The sequence below is a fragment of the Rhodnius prolixus genome, unplaced genomic scaffold, assembly GCF_049639745.1.
Source record: "Rhodnius prolixus isolate KJV_2025 unplaced genomic scaffold, Rpr scaffold_12, whole genome shotgun sequence".
NCBI classification, from domain to species: Eukaryota; Metazoa; Arthropoda; class Insecta; order Hemiptera; family Reduviidae; genus Rhodnius; species Rhodnius prolixus.
In genome coordinates, this window is record NW_027411635.1 from 14,676,184 (window position 1) to 14,700,460 (window position 24,277).

General features: G+C 32.5%; 1 long non-coding RNA gene across 1 annotated transcript in view; it reads right to left on the reverse strand.

Moving 5' to 3' along the window:
• Window positions 1–4,546: 4,546 nt before the first annotated feature.
• Window positions 4,547–24,277, reverse strand: part of LOC141461681 (uncharacterized) — a 48,408-nt gene continuing 28,677 nt past the window's right edge. The window contains exon 2 of the long non-coding RNA XR_012462990.1: window positions 4,547–6,291. This is a non-coding gene — a long non-coding RNA (uncharacterized lncRNA). The remainder of the gene's footprint in view (window positions 6,292–24,277) is intronic.

The following is a 24,277-nucleotide window of genomic DNA, read 5'->3' on the forward strand; positions in this document are numbered from 1 at the left end:
TAATGTGGTGAGACCAGGGTTGTTCACAATAACACACTAAATCCTAATATTTGGACGGATCTATATCAAGATTCTATCGCAAGATCTGTGTAGCTAAGCACTTCATACGAAGACTACATGCTTTTTAGAACAGGGGTGGCCAACCCGCGGCCCGCGGCCTCATTGGGTCCGCCTTGAATAATTTGATGGCCTCTTGTGATTCATCCTAATTTTTCAAAATTTATTTATTTATTTGCAATATTTTCATTTGTAGTTTAGTGTTTTTTGACCAGTAACTCTTAATACTGTTTGTTTTATGACGTTGCTTCTGTTTTTATACATATTTAAATTTATTTCCAGTGGCTTCAATCTAATAGATATACTTGATAATTTTGTATCCGGCCTGCAGGCTTATAATGAATTTTTAAAGTGGCCCACAAGCTCATTTGGGTTGTCCGCCCCATGCTTCAGAACATTACAGTATATTGAAACGGCACTAAGTAAGGTAGTAAAGTAATGTTTATTTTTTCAGGGAAATACTGACTTCACTTCTTCCCTGAAACCTTTCGAAAATTAATTTTTCCAAAAAATGTTCCAAGAAAAGTGATAGTATAAAGACACTATCCATAAAGTTTAAAGACAATCGTTTAGAAATCATTTTTGATAAAATAGCGAAGAAAAAATTATAAGAGACGGTAAAGTGGTATTTCCGATTGGCTGATTTCGATTAAAACTCTTTTGATCGGTTTCGCTTGAAAAAAACAAAACGTAATGTAAAATTTAACCCCGTGCAATTTTCCGTTTTTGAGTTATGGTGGATACAGACAATACAGAGGCAATTTCGAAAAACTATTTTCATTGCTCAGAGGGGATACCTTATGATGATTTCCGGTGAAAACTTAAAATCTAAAATCTGCACAAATGAAATACTCGTACATAGGATAAGAGATGGTAGTTTCATGACTGTGATCAGTTGACACTATATGGCAAGTTATTGTAATAATTACTGTAAAATGTTTTAATTTTATGTTTATCATTTTTAAAAATTACCTATTATTTTTGTTTTTGTTAAAATTAATGTTTTTCAGTTATTATTTTCTTTATTTTTTTTTAGTTACCTTTTTTTAAACAAAAATATATTATTTGTTTGTTATTTAAATAGTTTTAAAAGAGCAGTGTTGTTCCTTCCTGTAGAATAAAATATTTTGTTAAAACAGACTATTTTTTATTAAAACGAAAACTTCAAAATCCATCCACAAACAGCGCAATGAATCTTTTTCTTATTTCTACGCACTTAATTTCCCTTCAATTAGTTGTATGCGTGAAAGTTTTATTTACAGAGTTTCATGGATTGACAGTAGTTTATTACCTGCGCAGCGTAATAAAAACGATGCTTAGTCCTCGCTGTTAAGGAAGAATGATTACAAAATATGACAACAAAGTTGAAATCAAGTTTAACTATATAAGTATTCCTCGGGACTTATGCTCATTAGTTTTGATCAAATATTTAAACTGCACTTTACTTATATATATATTATTTGTATATATATATGTAGCTATATAATATATATTTCCCAAATATGGAAATATAAGTCCCAAGTTTGAAAGCTTGGAAAACATAAAGAAGATTTAAATTGGCAGTAAGTTCTCTTCCTGTTCGGATGAATCTTAAGTTCTCTTCCTGTTCGGGTGAATCGATACCGGATCTGTATCTACAGCTATGGAAATTTATATTATAGATTCAAATTATCTAAGTACTCAATTGGTTGGTTTATCAATGAACTTATATATTAACTTTATTTCTGTTAACTTTTAAATAAATTTAAGTCTCCATCTCACTCACCAATAAGAAGCTAATATTTTTTTAAAAAACCCATTTGTATTTTTGTTCCAACCAATATAATTTTATTTTGATTTTAAATAAGTTTCTTATTTAAAAATTTATTTGGATTGATCGGTATTTATTTTTTAACACCTCGCAAGGTTGTAACATACCTTTCAGTAACTTGAAATACATTATTTGTTTTATCATTAATCATCCCAGATATCTGATCACTTTACTAACCAAAATAGTTGTAAATAAAGTAATCGCCAAATTTTTCTGGTGGGCGTTAACGTCAACTACCAATTAGGTGTCGTAGACAGGCGTGGAAGCACATACTTGTTTTCAATAAACACTTTTTTTTATAACAAATAAAAAGGTAGCAACACGCAGTATTCGAGGTGGGAATCTCCCACTTCTAAATACACATTTCATAATCACTACACCAACACTTTCGTTATTATGTTTTTCATTTAAGGTGATTAAGGGAGAGAAATGGGACAATCAACCATAAGAGATGAATATATATTCATCTTCTGTGGAGTGTTTACATTAGATAAGTCAAATATGAACTGAACTTTTATCTCTTTGTTTTCCTTAGATGATAAATAATGTCTCAGATAATTTTCTAAACGTTCGAATGAGAGATTAATAGCCGAATATATACCTTCTATTTGATAGGTCCAAGCGGTGGAAGATGACAGAAGTTGCTTTTGTCACAATGCAGCCAAGGCAAATTAGTAATGTTTGTGGTGCAATAAAAAAATGGAAAAGAGACTTTTTTTTTCAGAGAAGGCCTTGGTGCTTCAGCCAAGAAGTAAAAAGGTTCGCAGCCTGCCGTCTTATGTTGAAAGTATTACCGACCTCAACTTAATTTTATTGAGGTACAAAATTCGATACCCGGATTAGGCCTTGGATTTTATTTATTTATATGCTACCGGTCTCCGTCCACGACACCTGCCCGATCGGTAGTTGGGCATAAAGCCCGTCTAAAATATTAAAATGTGGTTCGGTCCGTAGCGCTGGTGATGTCCTGAAAGCGCGCCTGAAATTAAATTACTTTTACTTAGTATCTCTTTCCGATATATAGCACTTATCCATTGCTTCTCTGCCTAAATAGACTTTTTTAAGTTGTGTAATCATTTAGAGTTGAACAAATAAAAACAGAAGTAGTGATTTGTGAATGAATACACGTAGCTTTTGTGATCTGAAAAAAAAAAATTTTAGCGAACGGATTTTTTTTTTTTGTGCATGTGTAAAATACAATTTCAAAAGCAAATAATCGCAGGAAGCTCAAATGTAGTTTTATGTTTGGTTACTAAAAACGCTTCGGATACTTGGGTTTCAGAAATCCATCAACTAGATGTGCGATTTTATTAAAAGGATTTTTTGAGCTTTTTTCCTACGCATAAATGTCTCCTCAGCTTTCGCAGAAAATTAATTTTTTTGAGAGTTTCAAGAGCTGTGCAATCTTAAGTTTCTTAATAAAGTGCTCTTTAAAAGTTTACTGTTTTATCATTTATATTTCTTAAATCTATGTTGCCCTTTTTTGTGTTTTTTTAAATCTGCTGAGGCTGAAGTTCCAACTTGTTTATTCGAAAGAGTTTCGTAGTATTTTAAAATTCTGTTAGTTTCTTTGTTTTCAAATCTAAAGTATTATAAATATTTTACTTCAACTTAAAATAATAATAATAAAAGCAAGAGCTGGAAACGAGTTTAAATTAAGTATTTTTATCAGTCAAATACGTTTTAAGTTTTAGTTCATTTGTGAAAGAATGTGGCAAAATTGAAAACAATTAGTCCTTTCATTTTTTTTTAATAGTAAGAACCCTTTTTCTCGAATTTAATTTTGAGTTCTTCTTTTTATTTTTCTAGTTTTCTCAACATAAACTCTTTGAAAATTTGCGCCACTAAAAAATCGAAGGAGTTTATGAATAAACAAATATGAAGCGACATTAAGAGTGTAGGCTAGGAATAAGTTGGATATAGTTAAAGGAACAATTTCAGAATATCGATGATTTTATCGGTCGTAGCACGCAAAAATGGCACTGCAGACCTAACCATTTTTCCATTTTTTCGGAATATCCAAAATATTCCAACTAATAACTTTTCTCTGCGTCATAACTCTTGACCTTCTTTAAGACTTAACTCAATTCTTCTTCTTTCTGCTAAGTTAGTTTGCTACCTTGAGACAAAGTACTAACGTGGAACCTATACACAAGACTTGAAGTTAACCGACGGAACCAATTTCTGTTGCGACTAATTGGCAGACAATCAAAGCTACCAATGCAACATAAACGCCTACTCAAACCAATCTGGAATTACGGACTTGAACTATGGAGTTCAGCAAAATTTTCAAATTCACAAAAAATACAGTCCTTCCTATCAAAAATACTCTGTCCGATTACAGATTCTCATTTTATGTCTCTAACACTACCCTCCTCAAGATCTCATCTGTAACTGAAGAATCTAAATCTAAATATAGAAAATCTTTTAATCTTTTCCTTTCTGCACAAATCCTCTTGTTCAAAATCTTGCCTCAACAACGATTTCAGATCATGCTAAACGTCGAATCCGACATCTCCAAGAGAAATATAAGTAACTCCTGTGAGAATGTTGACAGTGGGCAGCTTCTCTCCTCCAGCTGATCCAGTCAAGAAGGCTTCTAACATCATATTCACTGATAACATTTTACTTTTGTAGATTGTGAATGGGAAATAATTTTTTTAAAAAAATATACATAAATATATCAAAATATATATTTCAAGACTTTTTTTTTTAATTAAATAAAAATTATGAGTATGCTAGAGTCTATCCCTAACTCTCTTTAGTTCAGAGGGCCTCATAATTATTCTTTAACAAAAATTATATATTTTTTCGGGCTAACAGTTTTTAAGAAAGATTAGTTAATCTGATTTTTTTTTTTTTTTTTTAAATGTATAAAACAAATATTTTATTAATAATATTATGTTTAATTATTTCAAGAGAGGCAGTAACATAATTTCAGGCAGCAAATTAATTTTAAAAAATATAACGAATTCAAGAAATAAATAAAACTATATATATATGCACTACATATGTACAAATAAGGAAGGTAGTGAAAAGAACAAATACCAGGTTGGATATTATGGGAAATAGAGTCTTTATATAAACGAAGAAAATAGTTTTGTTTAAAGTAAAATGATTGGTTTCTTAATAGTAAAATAATATTTTTACAGTAGAGAACGAATAATCAAAAACTTATGGAGTCCGAAGACTAGAATGACTTTTGTTTTTGTGGTGAAAATAAAGAAAAATATGACAATTTCAATATAATAAAATAAGAATACAAATAAGTTATAATATCAATCTTTAGACTCTTAAAGTGTTTCTATACATAGTATGTCCCATTCAAATATTTATTTCAGTTGTGAGCTTTTTTAGAAAATAAAGAGTATGTCTTTGGATATTTTAGTAAAATTACTTCACTACAGAAAAACCCAGAAGTGGGTAGTTTAGCTATGGCTCTTTGTAAAATGGAAGGGAAATATATCCTTGAACCTACTGTCCGGAATTGTTGCGAAAATTGTTACACTGGTGATTTGAACTGAAAGTTCTCGAGGGCTATGTTGAGGCTTTACAGGAAGCTTTCGAGTTACATCCAAGCTTAAGTACTCCTGCACATACTGCGGAAATGGAAACTGTCTAAAGAAATTGATTACCTCAAGACTAAAAATATAAAAATGATATTTAAGAGCCCCCACTTCGATTGGTCACTATGAAAATGGATAATTGTCAAATTCTACTACTTTTTTCTGAACAAATACGAAGAAAAAGAACTTCAGGCATGCGCTACTACCAAATAAGTAGTGATAAAAAAGTTAGATGGATCTCGTACAAAAGACATTTCTGGGTGCAATTGAGAAGAAATAAAAGTTATGCGTTTCTCAGAAACTATAAGATCTAATTCAACAATGTACTTTCGATGAATTAAAATCTTTACTGTCATTCTACCATTTGCTTCATGGTACAAGGCAAGGCAAAATTGAATAACTTTACTGCAGATAAAACTAGAGGAGTTTTCTTTTTTGTTTGTTCCCAAACAAAGTAATATGATATCAGCGAGGGATCTAACTGCAGAAGTATTTTCACTCCAAAGCATTCAGATAAAAAAAAAAATCAATTAATCACAGCCAGTTAAGCGACATCGCGCATGCGAGCACCATTTGTAAAATCACTTGTCGAACTTATAACAGATATTAGATATTCTGTGTCGTAACAGAAAAACCAAACTTGCATACAGTTTGCTTAATTTTCAACTAAAATAGGTTCTAAAATTCTTGAAATTACGATGGTTTCCAAACTTGCTTGGCAGTCTTGCAGATTGGCACTTGTCAGCTACGTGTATTCTCAAGCAATAACAACTTATCATGTGTGCTAGTTCCCCAAGAATACGCGTGGCCAACCAAGTTTTGTGCTAAATCGTTATCCATCTTCACCCACTTTCAGACCTGTAAAGAAAGAGACAAATTTTAATAAGTTTATAAGAACAATTTATTACATTTTTTATTTTATAATTTTTTTTAAACTAAACGTAAAAGTGTGCATCGAAATCGCAGAAAATGATACGGTTGCAATTGTAGTTACAATTAAGATCTATTAAGATTATATACAGTGTGCTGGGTGTATATGTGAGTGAGTAAGTGTGTAGTGTTTGTGAGTAGTGAGCTAGAGTTTGCCTGAGGATTCTTTAAAACAAAGCAGTTGCAAATCTGACTTCTATTTTATAAATAGAAGTCTAATTTAATCAATAGACTTCTACAAGCTCTGTGTATATTGCGGAAATGTCAGCGGTGCCAGAATAAGCGTTTTTAGGCTGGGATATCCATAGGGACGCTAAGTTCTCTAAAGAAGAGGTTAGTCTACTTATTCCTAGTACAGAGTTACTCTATACTTGTGATCAGCAACTTACCTCTGCCTGCTTTAAAGCTTTAAAAAAGTATGTCTTTCGCGTTTATGGATAAGATAAAACATTCTGCTTTGATATAAAAATACTATTATTATTGTACTTCTCAGGGGTTAGCAACAAGAGATTCTGGGATCATCTTCAAATCTATCAGAATAGGAATTGGGTAATACAATTTCTTTGATATTTTATAAAAAGATCACATTCAACAGGAAAAACTTTTATGTACAACTGAGTTTTCAATAGCTTCAAAGTATTGAATTCCAGCTAAGCGAATCAAGGGAAGGTTTGAAATATCTTCCATTTAAATCAATTTATGATACAAAATTAGATTACAAATGATACATGGTTGATTCCTAATACAATTCAGCAATGAAGTTCTTCTTAATTTGTGAATATTTCAGTCAAATACATGGTACAATTGTGTCTTATAGTAAAATATGATGATTCAAATATAACGAATTCAATTAATTCTCAGATAGGTTATCATATGCAAATTTTTCAAAGAAGATATTTAGTTTCTAAAATAGAGACTCATATGTGTATGTATAAAATAAAAATATAAAGTGATACCTATTATTTCAGGCAGCCATTACGCCGGATAGTTATCTTTAATTTATTTATATACCATTAAACAAAATCCAAGTTAAGACTAAACATCGAACCCAGTACCTCAATAAATTTAATCTTTGCGGTCACCGCCTCTTACACCGCTTGACTATCGTGGCGCTTCACTTGTGATCTAATAAATAAATTTAAGAGTGAACAATCACAAGTTTACTTAATTACATTTTCTCGATACTTGTAATAAATATACTTGTACTAAAAGATAGTTGTTGACTTCAATGTTATATGTTATATTTTCACTTTAATAAAAGATCCTGTATGATAGAAGTTATTTGAAGTAAACGTGATATTTGAGTAAACCCAAAAACCCCAGTAAAATGAATATTCTTTTATGAAAAAACAAAGTTTTAACTAAACTACATTATATTATAGAAAATTATAGCAACTTGAATAAGTCGATATTATACTTCAAGTAGCTGATAATTATCGGCTCAAACCAAAACTACAGCGATAGAAATTATTGGGCCCCCTCTAGCAAGAATCACAGAAGCTGTATTACTTTGATACATTATAAAAAGCAAATGTATCAATTACAACTGTAATAATCGCAATAAGGAAAAAAATATGTGGGTGTTCAACCCCAGAATTTTTACTCCTTTAGCAGTCAGAGTGAAAATTTATTGAGGGTTATTTGATTAGGTGATGGAGGTACTGCGTACAGTTTATAGGGGAAATATTTTATAATTGGGATATGGTGGACCTAACGCTGCAAGTGAGGCTAATTTAGGGAGGTATCCTATGTCAATAAATAACTAGTTCTCTCCTCTTGTGCCTGTCGTCGTACAGCTCCGGCACCACATTATCTGGGTTCACAGCGTCATCTTTCTGTCAAGGGGACTTGCCCGCAGCTTTAACTTGGAGCTAACTTCACGTGGACAAGAATTATTGCCCTACATATTGTAATAGTATAATGTAGAAATAAATCATACAGTATTTCTTGAAATTCTAATAAATTTACGTCTTACTAATACTCTGGCAAGTTGTAATGTCTCAGAAGGCATTTCTGCTCATTTTCAACCGGCTTCTTAAGCATAGATAAAGAAAAGTTTTGCGGGTTTTTAATTTGTACATTTAAAAGAGTTTTTATGAATGAAAGATTTACGATTAGGTTGTATTTTTTTAGGTATAACCCAAGAATATTTTCCTTAATCTTATTAAAAAGAAGAAAACAGTCTTTTGATAAGAAACGAAGAAGTAAGTTCGCTAAAACTTCAAAATATCGCCAGTGATCTATACCTTGTTGTTTGTAAGAAATATTACAGCATACTTTAAAGAATGTACCAATGTTTCTCACTTGACCTTCATAATAATACTACAAGAGAGGATAAAATCGATTCAATGAGGCAATTTTTTTTTTTTCCAATCAACAAACTGTCACTTTACAAAAATGCTTTTGACTTGGTTAACCGGTTGATTTAATTTGTAATATATTCAAGCGTTCATTTTATTATTATTATTATAGTGACATTCATTGCTAAAGAATATTCGACAAGCTTGGTAAAACCTGAAATATAACTGCTTCAAACTAGAAGATTCAATTTCTGGTCAAAGTAGATTTCTGGTTGATGCAAGAGGGCAATTTAGAGAAAATGTTTGAACTTGCGAGTTATATCGAACAGAAAAGAAATGTTCTTGATGGTCGTCCAAGAATTCCCATCTTTATTTCAAAAATCATTGAATCTACTTAACAATGACCCAGCATTATTCAGCTTTGGTCAATCGCGTACTAGTTTTATTAAAGCAAATAACTCTCAGTTACACACTTCCCATCAGATTAATAAGTAAAAAATAATAATAATAAAATAAATGAAGAAATTGATGGAATTGAACTTCTAACTCACTTGCAAAGAGTTTTACCTGCTAATTTTACAAAGTAATGAACTTAAAAACAGAAAATCTTAAGATAGCTTCTTTAGATGAATTATATAAAGTATTTTAAACTTCAGATCTTTAATTATGTCAGTAATTTAGACATAAATTATGTTGCACAAGATCGAAGCGTGGCAGAGGTATCATGGAAGTAGCGAAAACTTTTAATACTTTTTCATTAAGAAATGTTTTAGAGTTGCTACATTTATTCCGTAAGAGTTTATCCAACGATGAATAAAATTAGCACCAGCCATTTTATATACATTAAAAACTATTTATTTAAAGTTAAGAATTTTCATAAGAAGGTTTCTAAAGATTTTTGTACTCTAAATCTCAGTAAATTAACATTCTTTGGTTTAAAGAAATTCGGAACAAAATTGTTCAAAATTTAATATCAGTAAATTCGAGAATAAACACAGCTTAAAGTCATATTGTTTAGAAAAATAATAAGAGAAGGGAATAATAAGAAAATCTACACAGCCACGAATAGCAGATAAAGTTAGCCACCAAATTATTAATAATTTATATTATTCTGTAATAACCTGACGAAAAGAAAGCAGCATTAATTACCTCTTATCCCTCTTAAAGAGGGAGTATGGCAGTCGTGGATATTTCAAGATTTATTTTTCTAGATCCCAACAAAAATAATTGTTTCGAATAGGAGATGGCTCATTGAATGGAAAATACTAAAGAAGGCCCTTTGAAAAGAAGGCAGGAAAAACCTTGAAATATTTTAAATTTTCCATACAAAGAAAAGTGTATGAACTTACACCAATATAACAGCATGGAAGGTCTTAAAGTGTAGGAGCGATCTGAAGAATACGAGAGAACACTGTCCAGAGGCTGGCAGTGCACTGAAAAAAGCTCCGGGGGCCAATAACCTCAAATGTTGACCCGCCTTAAATCATTTAAAACAATAAATAAAAATAAAAAAATTTAATAAAACTTTAATATAAATTAAAATATCTGATATGAACACTCATCACAACTTTCTCTTATTGTAGTTCACGTAATTATATTTTCATCAAATTTGTACTAAAAATTTAATTTTGGGCTTATTGAACCTTAGATGAGTCCTATTATTACCAGATTTGTAGTTATATTAAGCTACTCAAGGCTGACGTAATTTACCAATCCAAAAAATGCTCATTGTATTTCTAGTTTCACAGATAATGGTATATGTATATATATTTTCAATTTAAATATTATTTTCTATAAACGTGAAAATTTGCTAACTCGTTAAAAAATAGAAAAAAATGCTAAGCACTATAAAAATCTATTCATTAATTGGTATTTTCAGCGTTAAACCAATTCCCTTGAAATTTCGAATATTTATTCCTTATTAATACTGTTCAAGCGATAAGTCAATTTATGACATTAAAATAGAGCAGGGGGCTTTAATCTAGGGTTCCACGGAACCCTAGAGTTTCCTAGAACGTTTTCAGGGGATCCGCAAGTGAATCACTATTTGTTCAGCCAACACGCACGTAAAATGGAAATCAACTGTACAAGGAATTTTTCATGCAGAAACAGGGTAGAGGATTGTCTTATTAAAATATTAGATTAATACAATGTTTAAGTAAAAATTATAATATTAATATAAATTGGATACAAAAAGGCAGTTGATTGTAACAAAATAAATATAAATATAATATTTTAGGGATAAAATAAAATCTTGAAATTCGGTAAAATAAACTAATGAAGACAATTAATTATAAAATTTATATGTTAATTATTCATAAAATTTATTCTAGAAAATAAATAAAATAAAACCGGATTCGCTACCTCACTATACAATTGTCTTATTAATATGTTTGTATTAAGATTAAATATTTTACAGCAGAATGGATCAATGAACAAAGATTTATAAACAATTGGATGATCTAATTAAATTAATCAGTGTATGTAGTTTTATTTATTTATTTTTTAATTTTTGTTTTATTTAAACTGAGCAACGGATATTTATTTGTGTTATTATTTTCTTTTTCTGTAAAATATGTAAATAAAGGCTTATTGTTATTATTATTATTATTATTAAGATTAAATATTTTACAGCAGAATGGATCAATGAACAAAGATTTATAAACAATTGGATGATCTAATTAAATTAATCAGTGTATGTAGTTTTATTTATTTATTTTTTAATTTTTGTTTTATTTAAACTGAGCAACGGATATTTATTTGTGTTATTATTTTCTTTTTCAGCTGCTGGATTCGAACCCGGGACCTCCGCGTGGGAGTCCAGTATGCTAACCTCATAGCTAATCCCTTCCCTGCTTATTGTTATTATTATTATTAAGATTAAATAAAGATACAAAAATAATTTTGCGAATTTGTGTAGGACAAAAGCTTTGATAAACTAATTTATCTGCTACTTACACCTGAGGTTCCTTCAAGTAAAACTATGAGCTCGAAAGTGTTCCTAAAATTGTGAAAAGGTTGAAGACCCCAGCTCTAGAGAGATGCTCAACTACCCGCTCGCCAAAAAGCTCCATTTATCAACTTTTTCAGGGTAATAAGTTTCAAATACAAACTTATAAGGATGCCAAGTTTAATGAAAATCATTAATGCTAAAGAAAATCACCCCTCCCCCAAAATATGGAAAATTAATTCAGGAAAAAAGTATTTCTAGTTGACTGATTTTGTCCGAAAAGTGTTATTATTGTCAGATCTAATGATATAGCAACTGGAATCAGGTATCAAATTTTAACCTTTCGATGATTTTTCGTTTTTTAGTAATGCTGATTACTCACACAACAGAAAGGCAGAACACACTGAAGTTGAAGCCAGATTATAAAGTAACCTATATTTACTGACTGTCCTTTGGATGTTTAAAAGAATATTTGATCTGTTTTGATTACTTGGATTCGGCTAGTTTTCACTGTAAGTAAACTCACGGATCTACATAGATAAATTAAATATTCTACATTTCTGGAGACTCATGTTTACTTAAATTCAAGGTGAAAGAAATCAGAAAGGTAGATGCTGAAAAAAAAACTGAAACAAACAAACAAAATACCGGCCATAAAATAAAAATAGAATATTTAAACATATACAAACAAAAGTAATTACTTTTTAATGGGCCATTAAATATTCATAATTCTTTTTAAAAAATTTAAATAACCACTTTTTTTAAAATGTAGAAACAATAAAATACTACTAATAAGCAATGTGGCAGCTGGTAAATTTAATTTATATTTATATTTAATGCATAAGCTATAATAAATATTTCTCTAAATCTGTTTAATCTATGTTGTTGCAAAAAAATTACAGTTATAAAGGAGGGTTTGCCCTATAATTTAAAGAAAATTTGGGAATTTTATCTTTTATAGAAAAAGAGAAAAAAATTGTCAAATCTGGGTGTTTTTCAACGTTACGCTTTTTCGTGCAGTTTTTGACGATTCAACCCTTATACAACTGTCCTACCGGACAGTTTCCAATAAAATCTCTTAGAATAAAACATTCTATTCAAAAAAATGCATCTCACAGTCTTCGTAATGTGGGTCTTATCTTGGTGCAATATTATAGTGAAAATCAATAAGAGTTCATGAATATGCAGTTAAAAGTGGGACACAAAATGAAAATGAGACAAATATACTGTATAGCATATTCCCGAAAGCTAGGAAGCTAGGATTGAGGTTGCGATATAAGTTGGGTGTAAACTGTAAGCTGTAGTAATTAAAAGATATAATCTTTCACTCTGAATCAAGACTGGAAATGCGCGAGAATAAGGATGCTGCAATTTGAAGAGATTTAATCTTTGCAGATCATCGTTATGCAGATATTCTTTATATTTTGAGAAGATTGTGTGAATCAATTACTAAACAAAGATATGATTCTGACAAATACTGCATGTTCTCAATTATTATTATTAAACTTGAAAAGATGGAGAGACAATTTACAAAATAGGTCGGTATGAAGAAATTAGAAAGAAATAGATAATCAACTAGCCCCAAAAAAGTCAAGACAATCTTTATTAGCAGAAATATGCCTTTAAAAAAAACCTGGAATTAGACTGCAAACCTCGGTTCAAGGCATAGCTAGACCCTGAATATGATCAAAACTCTTTCGGAAGGCCAACATATTCACTATAATTCAAAATAAGTTATTTTAAATTCTTCTTCATATACGAGGTGTGTTCAAAAAGTAACGGGAATTTTTAAATTTCGCGGGTTTGGAGAGTCTGATTGTAAAATTTTTTTTTTTATTATGTTGGTACACATGCCCCTGAAGTACGATAAAATTTTCAGTAATATTCATTGTTTACTTCTTAAGTGGCAGCCGTTAAGGTTAGACGTGTTTTTCGAGCTTGGCGATTTTTGTTTGTTAAAAAAAATGGATCAAAGAATTTGTATTAAATTTTGCGTAAAAAATGAAATAAAGTGTGTGAAATGTTAATAAAGGCATATGGTGAGTCTGCTATGAGTAAAACAAGGATTTACGAGTGGTATAAGCGTTTCCAAGATGGCCGCGAAAACGTTGAAGATGACGAACGACCTGGACGTCCAAGCACATCAACAACCGATGAAAACGTGAAAAAAGTGAAAGAAATGGTTATGAACGATCGCCGAATCACAATCAGAGAAGTCGCTGATGATGTTGCCATATCAATTGGCTCATGCCATGAAATTTTTTCGGATGTTTTGGGTATGAAACGTGTGGCAGCAAAATTTGTTCCAAAATTGTTGAATTTCGAACAAAAACAGCGGAGAATGGAAGTTGCTCAAGAGTCACTCAATGAAGTCGACAACGATGCGGATCTACTTATAACAGGTGACGAAACATGGGTTTACGGATATGATGTCGAAACTAAGGCTCAATCGTCCCAGTGGAGGCATTCTGGATCGCCAAGACCGAAAAAGGCTCGACAAGTACGGTCGAATGTGAAGGTTATGCTCACTGTGTTCTTCGATTTTAATGGCATAGTGCATCATGAATTCTTGCCACAAGGTCAAACAATCAATAAGGAGTACTACCTACAAGTTCAACGCCGTTTGCGTGAAGCAATCCGAAAAAAAACGCCCGGATTTGTGGCAAAACAATTCATGGATTTTGCACCACGATAATGCACCTGCTCACACTTCATTGCTTGTTCGTGAATTTTTGGCCAAAAACAAAACTTTAACGATGCCCCAGCCTCCATATTCGCCAGACATGGCTCCATGTGACTTTTTTCTATTTCCAAACATAAAGAGAACATTAAAAGGCCGTCGTTTTACAAGCATAGATGACATTAAAAGCGAATCGCTGAAAGAGCTGAAAGCTATCACAAAGATCGAGTTTCAGAAGTGTTTCGAGGATTGGAAAAAGCGCTGGCACAAGTGTATTGTATGCGAAGGGGACTACTTTGAAGGCGACAATATTAATGTAGATGAATAAATAAATATTTTTTTCAAAAAACGAAAATTCCCGTTACTTTTTGAACACACCTCGTAAATTATTTCATTTTTTGCTAATTTTGGTATTAGTTTAAAATTTTATTTACAGGAATTTTGAAATTTTGTATTAGTTATACTTGAAACTTCCTTTTCATACAAAAAAAAAAAGAAAAGATTTTTGATTCTGTATTTTAGTTTATCGTTCTCATTTTCTTTTATCTGCCAATAGAAACTTTTTCACCTTTTGGAAAGACATGAGTTAGTTCAGTAAGAGTCTGTGTACAGATCCACTGGTTGACTGATTCAGTCCTTGAATTAAAATGAAATTTGTGAATGAAAATTGTAAATTGAAGTAAGAGATTTGTAGCCTGTTCTACAGTTGTTGTACAATAGAAAGAGCTGGCCAACTAGGTGTAGGCGTTTAGAAGCTGGTAGTAAATCTATTGTCCCAAAAATAAACCAATGTTATAAACCAAATCTAGGAATACTGATGAAAATAAATTTTCTTGTAAAACTAGAAAATTAAATTTTTGACAAGAGACTGAGATAAGCTTTGTGAAATAGAACTAACCGTGGGGTTTGTATTTTCTACGAACAGAGAAAACGGAATCAATACAATCATTTACAAAAATCTTGTTACCGGTTTCGTGCCAAAATGGCCAAACTATGTAACTGAAATTCAATATTTTATCCCACCGGAAACACAAATAAAATTTTTTCTCTCAATAAGAATGTTAAGTTTGGGCTTTTTCCCTTCTTTTATAAAACGGACAGAGATTGCAAGTTAAAGCAAATATTCTCTAATCACATCGAAGTAAATTCGCTCTCAAATTTAATTACGATTTTGTCTCTCCATTGTTTTTTTTTTTTACATTGTGGTAATTTTATTACAAAAGAATATTTCTGTACCTCGGAGAGAAAAGGCACCATGTCCATTTTTTTCGATTTTCAGATTTTGGCATCATTTTACAAATTTTTTGTTGCTCTTTCTACAGGTGTAAAGCGCTATGTCCTATGTTTACTATTAAGCGATTTATGTATATTTAAAAAGCGCTATGATACTTCATTACTTAAGGGTAAAAGGCGCTACATGGGCATAAATTTTTTTCACAATGGAGATCAAAATAAAATATTTTAAAATATGGGAGGTTAAGTGGCCATACCAACTGTAATAATTATGGTGAGAAGTACAGGAAAGAGTACAACCGGAAAAGTGGAACAAAAAATGAATTTGGAAAAATATTTTTATTTGGCTCCCCTGTAAAATTTACTTTTTGTGACATGGTGCCTTTTCCCTCCGAGGTACAGATTTACTAGATTACCTGGTTCAACGAAAATTAGTGTTATCGATCAAATAATTAAATAATGAAAATTAATCTGCATTTAAAGCACTTTTCCGTTGAATATGGACAGAAAACTTTATGCCAGAAGTGGATACCAGTATTACCCCTGCATTCCAGGGCAAGGGGGCCATCTGGGATGTTCACTGGGTGCAGTGTATCTCTGGCCCCATTAGGACCAGGAGATGAGAGGTTGTCAAAAAGGCTTAACAGTTTTATAGAACGTATTAATCCGAAAAAAAAAATACAAAGCTACTCGTTGAAGAAGCGTTTAAGTGTTCTGGTGACGGTGATTAGGTTACTATGGCTGGTGGTCGCCTGAAGCCTGCAGGAAAGGAGATCAACGCCCAAAATGACCACGGTATGGAGGATGGAGTGCGAGAGACTGTATATCATTATTTGACCAAATATCCTCGCTTCCGAAAGGACAGGTTTAGAATATTTGATACTAATGGAGGATCTTGGTCAGTAAAGTTCAGTGATTTGCTTAATATTGAGACTCAACAGACTGGTATAAGAGCACATGGAGGCTCAGATCGCTCTCGTTTTTGCGACCGTTGCAACAATAAAAAGGTTATATATTATAGATCGAAACGTAGTGGATAATTATTTGTTTTCTAAATAAAATGAGGGAAACTATGATTTTTTTTTTTAATTTGAAGAAGCATCTCAATCATTGATGAGCCTGGGCACCAAGCTCTTTATCCGAAATACCAGTAAAATACAAAATTTTAAAGAAAATGAGTGAATTAATACCATCTAAATTGCAGTAGAAAACATTGTAACATAGTGCGTTTAATGCATTAGATTTTTTTCCCCCAAATCCAAAGAGTTTGTACGATATTATTAATATTAGATTGAAGGTTGATTATGCGAAGCAATGACATGGGCCTGTAGATGACGGCCCTTCTATCTTTGCCAGTCAAGTGTAAAAAAGTTTTACCTCTTGTAAATGAAAGGCAAAAACTTTCTTGCAGCTCCATCTAGCGGCTCTTCATCACACTAATTATAATCTACAATTAATTCTTTGAAAATAAATTAAATGCTAAAACAAGAGTTTGTGCGCCACCTTCTTTGAACGGTTCAAAGACACCAGCGAATAAAATTAAAGGTCCAGGTAGTACGGGACATTATACTCTCATTTACTCATTAATTTCCTACTTTAAGATTTACCCCGGTCATAATCTCCTTTACCATCTAATTTATAAATGTAAATAAATTCCTAAGACCTTAATATAATAATAAAACATGCGAGATATTCCAGAATTTTGAGTTTTAGTTTCCAAGACAATAGGGTAAGTGATTGAAGTAAAGTAATCGCCTGTTTTATCAGACGGGACTTAACGTCCAACTCAACTAGATATCGTGGACGGGGATGTAAGCTCATACTTTACTGTAAACATATTTTTTCTCCCACTCACAAAGCCACGCTCCTAACCACTATACCAACAGATTACTGCGTTAAAGTGCAATCAGAGTTAGAGCATAAGTAATGCAATTTACTTTTTATTTATTTTAATTTAAGGCGCATTAGTATCTTAGTTCATTTGTATGGCTAAGGATGTTACTTCTCGGGGAGGAAAAACCAAGGCCCGAGAGCTTTACACAAGAGCCACTCTCCAGAATTAAGGGTCTGATTAAGCGGGCGGGTCTGGAGGGTAGCTCTAAAGTTGGGGAGCCAAAATAGATCCATAGGGGTCGCGGTGGCGTAGGTCTTGAGGCCGCCCTAATTTAATCTATTCTATCTTAGTTCATTGGCGCCCGTAGCTTTTTTCTAGAGCACTGCCAGTCTGCGGACAGTAAGCGAACCACTGACCTAATCCCTACGAATCGATTAAAATCACAATTATGAAGCTATTCACTAAGTGCCATCGATAAGTGTATTGAAGATCTTTATCTGACTTTTCAGTGGTATATAAATTTTTGTCGAAATATTATGGTTAAAATTCGATATAGACTAAATCCTAGTTATTATCTAGCAAATATCGAATCAGTTCACTGATAATATAAAGTATAACAATGAAGATATAAGAAACTCCTTATTAGTGCATCCCTATATAAACCACAATTTCCTCAGAAAATGGCTTAGAGATTCTAATTATGGGGATTGTGTTGTCAAGTTGTATTTTCTATTTCCATTTCTGTAGTTTATTTTATAACAAAATTGTGGTTTACCTTAATAGAAGGTTTTCTTTAAAAAAAAAAAAAAATCAATAACAATGGCATGTAATCCATTTTGTTGCCTTTCATAACCTGGCTATGAATATTAAGGCGAAGAGGAAAAAAAATACTAACCACGTACCAATCAGATTTAAGGAAAACTACTTTGCATTTTTAATAATGGTGGTCAAGCGTTTACACCGCCCATTTGTCAAAAGCTTGCATATTATTTGTCTGAGAGTTTTGTGTAAAATGTGGCCATTGCCATCCTAGTCCCTAAGGACCTAAGATTCATAGCAGTATGTACTAATATGTTAGGATGGTAACCTTAGTGAGAAACAGTCTTCTTACATCGCTGACAAGAAAAGTGTACAAATTGCGGCATGAGACCTTACTATAAAGCCACTTAAGGGCGATGCGTTAGATTAGATGCCACGAAGTTTTGGGGCATTGACAGGAGATTCTATTGTGAAATCCACTAGTTGTTTAAAGCATTCCTTTAAATTCTGTCTGTTTAATTAGATTAAGAATTTTGATGAACGGCTTCTGGGCAAAGTATAGAAAACAGTAGTTCGAACATAGCCAAACTCTCGAGCCAATCTAACCTTTCACACTGGCGACTTTCACAGTGGAAGTTTCTACTTCTACCAGTTAGAACCTGCACAAGATCTCTGACAGGTCTGCAAATCTTCAATGGCTCGTCAAAAGGCTTCAAACTAACGAAGAAACAAAAATTTCTGTATGCCCGTTAGTCTGTCCGTGATTTGTAAGAGAAAATTTGCTGATAACTCGAATTTGAGAATTTCTTCATCAACGACTAATGAATGAATATAATCAGGATATTTTAGTCAAAATAAATCCACTAGAAGTGCACTTTATTGAATCAATCCTTAAATTTTTCCACAGTTTTGTCGAAAAGCTTCAACATTTAATGGTATACTAATTGCAATCAAGTAAATCGATTTTTATCGTGAACATTTCCTTAGAAAACTTCATTTTAAGGATTATTTTTAGGAGGGGGGTCATCAGGGTCACCTTTAAAGGTATATTTTTACAAAAATCACTCTAGTTTATGTCTTCAATTCAAACTAAGTACCTTAGCCGCTCATATGTGAGGCTATAACTTTTGGTTGAAACCTTTTCTTGGCAGGGAAATTCATTTGATGCCAGTTTTGCGGGAGGTTACATATATGGTTCCAACTAATGTGCCGTTTCATTAAACTATACAGTGTTATCACTTATGTAGTATTAATGAGAATTGAACTTGTTATTAAAAAATCTTCGTTTAAATAAAATTCACTTGACGGAACGTTTGGAACCTCGTGAACGACCTTGTTTAATATTTTTTTTTACAGCTTTTATCGCTTTTCCTGTAGTGAAGCCAGATAACTGTTATTATCGTGAAGCCAACTAACATTGAATAAAAGTTCGAAGTTGAACGAAAACCTTGACAATTGGAGAGAAAAACGTTTTCTGAGAATTCACACCAGATTTCATTTTATTATTTTTTTTAACCTTCAAAGAGAGCTGCTGGCTTGAGAAGGGCGTGAATTTATTGAATTATTGACTCTACAGTGAATTATTGACAGATGAATTCTAGTAGCAGCATGAGTTAAAAATAGCCTTTCTAACGGGAAAAAAGAAGAATATTCCAGGCGCTGAAGGGGAGTATCCTTTTGAAGGTATCAAAGAATTCAGATACTAGAAAGCAAGTTTAACCTTTTCATAAACATACGAGGGGGTACCCAAAAATAACCGGAATTGCGTTGTCGCGCATGGAGCTTATGTAGTACGCATTTCTGCCGCTAGACGTGTATAGCGCAATTCCTTGCCAGTTCAGTCCTGCCTGTGTTGTCTGCCTGGCTTGTTCTGTTCATCTGCAGTGATTGTTTTTACCAGCGCTGTTTTGTTCTTTTTTCGTTTTTTATGATGGCAAGTTTAAGTGAACAACGTGCAACTCTGAAATTTTGTTTTCTACTCGGCAAAAATGCTGCTGAAAGTGTTTTAATGTTGAAAACAGCTTACAAAGATGACGCTGGGAAAAACTCAAGTATACGAGTGGTTTACTCGGTTTAAAAATGGCGACATGTCGATTGATGACAAACCTCGTTCTGGACGTCCATCAACTGCCCGAATCGACGAAAATGTTGAAAAAATTCGAGAGCTGGTGTTCACAGACCGTCGACAGACAATTGATCAACTGTCAGAGAGTAGTGGGTTATCTTGGAGCTCGGTTCAGCGAATTTTAACGGAAGATTTGGGGATGAAAAGGGTTGCTGCCAAGTTTGTTCCTCGAGTTCTGACTGACAATCAAAAAGAACATCGAGTTGAAACATGTCGTGCTTTGAAACAACAGCTTGAAACTGATCCAGACTTTCTGTCAAAGGTCATTACTGGAGATGAGTCATGGTGCTATGATTATGACCCAGAAACAAAGCAACAGTCGAGCCAATGGAAGACGTCATCTTCACCCCGACCAAAAAAATGTCGTCAAGTCAAACATCAAAACAATGCTGATTTGCTTTTTTGATGCCAAAGGCGTAGTCCATTCAGAGTTTGTCCCCCCAGGTCAGACCGTCAATCAAACCTTGTATTTGGAAGTTTTGAAAAGATTGCGCCATAGTGTTCGCCAAAAAAGACCCGATTTGTGGCAAACAGGAGACTGGTTCTTCCACCACGACAATGCACCTGCACACACAGCCATCTCTGTTACACAGTTTTTGGCTAAAAATAGCATGGTTCCGCTGCCCCACGCTCGCCTGACCTGGCTCCGTGCGATTTTTTCTTATTTCCACGCATGAAAAAGGGCATGAAAGGTCACCGATTTGACAACATTGAAGAGGTCAAGAAAAAAACGAAGAAGGAGCTGTCAGCCATTTCTAAAGATGACTACAAAAAATATTTCGAACAGTGGAAGCACCGGTGGGACAAATGTATTAGTTGTAATGGAGAGTATTTTGAAGGGGATAAGGTTGTTCTGTAAAAAATTTGTAAATAAATAGCTTTTAAAAAAAAATTCCGGTTTTTTTTGGGTACCCCCTCGTAGGTGTGAAAATTTCGGCACAGGGCGCTTAAGTCAGTGTTTAGAAGTAAATGTTTGTTCCGAGCAGTAAAGATAAAGGGCCTACTAAATTTAATTGCGGCCTATCGTAATCTATGATTCAAAAGCATGAGAATTAACCAAAACGGACCAAGAAAGATACAGCAAATAGGAAAGAAAAATATTAAGAAGAATAATTAGACTTGTAAACAAGCAAGATGGCTATATTGATCGGAAGAATAGAGAACCTGGAAAGCCAAATGTAACAGCCACTCTGAAGTCTGGAAGATTTCGAAGACTACGACATTTACACCGAATGGAGGTGATTAAAGATCGCTGGACAGGTTTTAAACAACCTGGAAGAAATACCTCGAGTTCCTCGCCTCAACTAAAATGCTTAAAGGATGTGAAGGAAACGATTTGGAGGTAATTCTTTAGCAGCGATAGAAAAGACGGCAAGCAATGGAGGGATATGTGGAAGGCTGTTCTTGCTTAGGCCTAGAGCCTTCATGGACCATTAAGGGTCCAGTCATAAACGTTCAGGCGAACAGAACTTTACATCAAGACAAATAAGGATATTTGTTTAAAATAAGTTAATTTATTCATCGTAATTGCAAAAAACTTTATCTCTTAACGTTTCCCTTCTTAAGTGCGCAGTTACCCCAAAACAACTTTTCTTTTTTTAATAGGTTTTAGTTGCCATTTCAAAACGCCTTAGAATCCCCCCAAAACTTAGCTATTTAACCGCATCCCTTATCGCCAGGGAACGGTTTTTAGAAACGCTCTCTCAGATAAAATAATACCGTATACAAAGAATTGGAAGGCCAACCGTAATGCAAGTAAGAAAAATAAAGGTTAGTAATGCAACAAGTACTACTAAATGCCTGTTTACAAGATGTAACAATAAACTTAAGTAGAAGGTCAGTTATTACAGTGGACTGCACGACCAAATCATTAATGTGGTCTGAAAAGTAAGATCAGTAAAGATCATGAATGGGTTCTTAAGAGAAAAATAAATCTTTTCAAGTTGGAGGAAAAAAGAACGACACTTCATTGATCAAGAAATGTCCAGTTATGAGTTCTAATCAAACCTCGTTTAACATGATTTTATCAGACACTAATTGAAGCGAAATATTTATTACGGGTTTATTTTTGTTTAAGAGTAATAATTATACAAATATTCTTCTACAATAGTGGTACATTTTATTAAAATTATTCTAAAAATGGGAGGCTTCATTAGTCCTGCAAAAGTCATACACTTATGAATAGGCCAAATTAATCAGGCCTAAAATTAACAAATCATAGTTGTAAAAAAAATCGCAAAATATTTTTTAAAAAAATACATACGTTTGTAAAAAATAATTTGAATAATTTGGGGGCTGAATTATACTTAAAGCGTGGAAAAGTTGGCCAAAGTTGATCCCTGTTGGATTCTAAGTCTAAAACGCACTTAATACTTTTTTTTAAAACTTTAATATCAAGGAGGCATTTACATCATTGCTAGTTTTCTATATTTAGAAGATAATCGATAACTTTATCAAATATAAATGCTCAGCAATTTTCTTGAAATCGATTCCATGGAATTGGAATTGTTTTCTAATTAAAGTATACGAGCTACTGAAAACAGGTTGTGCTGCTGATCTATTGGCCTTATAAATGTCTTGAAAGTTTAATTTTGAATTGTTATTTTGCCACTAAAGGTGTCCCCATTGAAGGCGATATTTCAATTTAATGAATCTCTTTAAATGAATTCCCATTAGGGTTGGACAGTAGAGTTTGCCAGCAATTAGTCTGCCACATCTTGACATACTGCCTGCGCTGAATTCCAATTGTCCTATTTTACAGTTTCTTTTTTGTCTCCTTAGAAAAGCTAATAAAGTTTTAATATAGAGCTAACTATTTTTCATTTTCTTCCTAACATTTGCAATAGTCTACAAAGTAGTTCAAGCAGAAATCATTAGTGTACCAACTTTTACTGCAGTTTGTATAAAATCCGGAGTTAAAGTTCTTAGTTATAACTTCTCTTATATTGGTAAAGGATAACTGTAGGTAACATAAATAGTTATGGATAGCATTTATTGTACCTAAATATACGTAATATTGCACATAAATATACCTAATTAAATTGTTTAAACTTCTACGAATAGGAAAAAACTCTGACTTGAACAAATACACGATTTTATCTTACTATAAAGATTCAAAACTCACAAATTTTTGGTTATTTTCAAACTCATGAACAATCCGATACTTATTAAATTCTTACCAACATTATAAAGTTTGAAAGACTTTTCATTACATTGAAATGTAACCTTACTAAATAAGATTGTAACCTTACAAAATTGAAAAAAAAGATAATAAAGGTATATCTGTTTATTGTATAGTAAAGTATTTTTTCAGATAAGCTTTACGTACAACCACCAATTAGGTGTCGTGGACGGATACTTTACTGTAAAGTTCTTATAATAAACACTAAATTAAAAATCTAAGGCCTACAGACCGGGAATCTAACCCAGTACCAATAGTACATATTAGCTTCGCAGGTCTTGCCTCTAACCCCTCGGCTATAGTGGCGCCTTGTTTAATGTATGTATATTCGAAGTTTACAGAAGCGTATTTCCTGTTTAGGAATAATAACATTTTGATAGGGCTAAATTATTCTAAGATTTTTTAGGAAATATCTGACAAAACCTTCCTGAAAATTTCGTTCTCAAATAAGAAAAACAAAAATGATAAAAAAGTGAAAACTAGATTTGTACTGAAAATCCCAGGAGCTATTATCGATTTAATTAATAATTCATTTAAAAGAATACAAGAGATTTAGACCGTAAATTACGCTAAATAACTCATCATAATGATGTATTAAGCTACAAATAAATGTAGACTGTACAAATGTTATACAATTAGTGTAACCTTTTTTAAAGAAAACCATTGCAGCGGTCTTTGGAGAAAACCTTTGAAAAATAATATTCAGAGAAATAAAACCTTATTGTTACGTCCTCTGGTGGCATTTAAACGAAATATATTTTCAACATTTTGCGTTTTATCTATTTATTTACGGTAGATAAATTCGCATACATATACACACAGATCGATTTAATAACTCACAACTTAAAACGG